This window comes from Arachis ipaensis, chromosome B08 (assembly GCF_000816755.2).
Source record: "Arachis ipaensis cultivar K30076 chromosome B08, Araip1.1, whole genome shotgun sequence".
NCBI lineage: Eukaryota > Viridiplantae > Streptophyta > Magnoliopsida > Fabales > Fabaceae > Arachis > Arachis ipaensis.
The window spans coordinates 15,849,384-15,851,911 of NC_029792.2; positions in this window are offsets into that span (position 1 = coordinate 15,849,384).

Genomic DNA, 2,528 nt, shown 5'->3' on the forward strand with positions numbered 1-2,528 from the left:
CGTGCGGATTGGGTTGTTTGTAGGCTGGGTCAGCCGCTATGCCAGCTGAGCTGGGCCGCAACAGTGCCCCCAACGCGCTAGCTATGGCCGTGAACGCCGTTGGTGGCGCGTTTTCGCGAGTTGTCTCCTAGCCGGTCGTCCGTGGGAAGGACGCGCCTATTGCGCGCGGGTATGTCTGTTCGTGATTGGGGAGCGTGTTTCATCGCCTCGTTCTTCGCATTGAGCATTTAATGCTCTTAATGGATGATTCAAAACCCTGCGAGAAAAGACTGATTTCCCCCTGCCCTTCGCGCTTCTTAGAGTTGGTTTCTTTTCAGTTTTCCTCTGGTTTCCTTTCGGTTTCATTACATTGTTGTTGGGTTTCTTTTGCTTTCTCCATCCTCTTCCCAAAATCTTTGCTGTGAGCCCCTACTTTCTTCAGATCTTCCCAAGCTTTTCGATCCTCCCTGATCATTGCCAATTTCCTGGTAAGCTCCCTATTCTTTTCTTTGGTATTAGTGTGAAGTTGCTTATTTTCATTGTTTGTTTTCCTATCGTTGCACTGCTGATCTGAATTGCATGTTTACTGGCATTTTAGAATTTGGTAGATACTTTAGGGGGTTACCATTCTAGGACTTTATTTTTCTGGCCTTACTCTTGGTTGTAGATTTATACCTTGCTTTGTAGTTGTCGAATAGGCGAGTTATAGTTTCTGGTGTTAGTACCGACTTCTCGGCCTCTTAGACTGATATTGGTGGTGCCCCCACTGTAAGTATGGCCCAGCGTCCTGTCGTAAGGGTTGTGAGACCGGCACCCTATGACCGATATGCTTGGGTGACTTCGGATGTGAAGGAAGCCCCTAATCAAATGTCCCTAGAGGAACTTACAGAGTTTCGCCAGACCGACTATCTTTGTGGAGGAACCGACGAGGAGGCTAATTATGCAGCTTTTGTTCCTGGCGACAACGAACGAATATATGAATTAAATCTGCACTCTCCCCAGGTCGCCGATTGGATGTGGTTGTATAAGACCATGTTCACTTGCCTGGGAGTTTGCCTTCCCTTCTCCCCTTTTCAAATGGCGCTACTTAATCGATGTGACATGGCGCCGTCCCAATTACATCTGAACAGTTAGGCTTCCATCCGCTGTTTCGAGATGGTGTGTGAGCATCTGGAGTTGCCAGTCTCTGTCGAAGTATTTCTTTTTCTTTTTACTTTAACAAATCCTTCCAAAGAGGGGAGGGCTAAAAAGCGCTACATGTCCTTCCGGGCAGCCCAAGGCCGGCGGATCTTCGGCGTATTCGAAGATTCCTATCACGGTTTTAAGGACAAGTACTTCAAGGTCCGTCCCGCAGAAGGTCAGCATCCCTTCTGGCTGACATTAGAAAGGGAACGTCGCATACCGACTTACTGGAGTTTCGGGACAGGAGCTAACGCCTTTACCAAAATAACCTATAAGGGATTATCTCCAGAAAATAAGAGGGTCGCCGATGTATTGTTGGCTATTTTTGGGAAGAACCTGGTTAACCCCCATCTCCTTATGGGTGATCGGGACATGGCTAGGAATTATATATGTGAGTAACCGTCTAGTGATTTTTTGTGTTTAGTCTTGTCTTTATTTTTCTGCCGATTTGACGACTAACAAGTTTCCATATCTTGTTGTAGTGTCAATGTCTGCTGAGGTAACAGAACTTGATGCTTTGTTCAACACTTTCCTAGCTGATGGCAGTGATGATGACTCCGCTATCCCTGCCCAGGAGGTCCCGGCTGATGACGTTATTGAGCCTGAGGTCCGTTCCCAGCCTGCCTAGAGGGAGGGGCCCGGAACCAATGCCTCTTTGGGTCCTCAGCAAGTGGTAAGGGATGGTTCGGGACCCCGACCAGAGGAGGATCCGGGGGCTGAGGAGGAGGGTGACAATCCAAGGAAAAGGAAGTCGCCTTCTAGTCCTGAAATTGAAGTGTTGGTTGAGAATCCCAAGAAGGCGAGGCCGTCTTCCAGTCTGGAGGGAGCCCTCACCGTTATGGAGAAGAATTTTGATGCCGGGAACTCTATCGATTTCCAGCTGTTTCCCGGCACGGAGGACTTCTTCTACGGTGGGGACCTCGCCTCGCAAGCGAGATGGATGTACCACACTTTGCTCCGAGGAGCCGCCATAGTGAGGAAGGCGGAATCCGCCTTGGCGGGAGCGCGGTCTCTAGAAATAAAACTTGAATCTTCTGTCAAGGCTTCTGTCAAGGCCAACGCCAAGTATAGGGATGAAGTGAAGCTGCTTCGGGAGCAACTTGCTACTGCCGAAGAGAGGGCCAAGACAACCGAGGAAAAGATCAAGGTCGCTGAGGAGGAGGTCCAGACTGCTAAGAAAAAGGTCAAGACCGCTGACGCCTCCGTAGCGCATCTTACTGAGCGAGAGCTCACCCTGGAAAGTCAACTTAACACCGCTCAGGGTCGGGTGGTCATGCTAGAGAAAGAGCGTGATGAGGCCCTCTCGTCGGCCAAGGCGGCCCAGGGTGAAGCTGCTGAATTTAAGAGGAAGTATAAAGACACCGTGA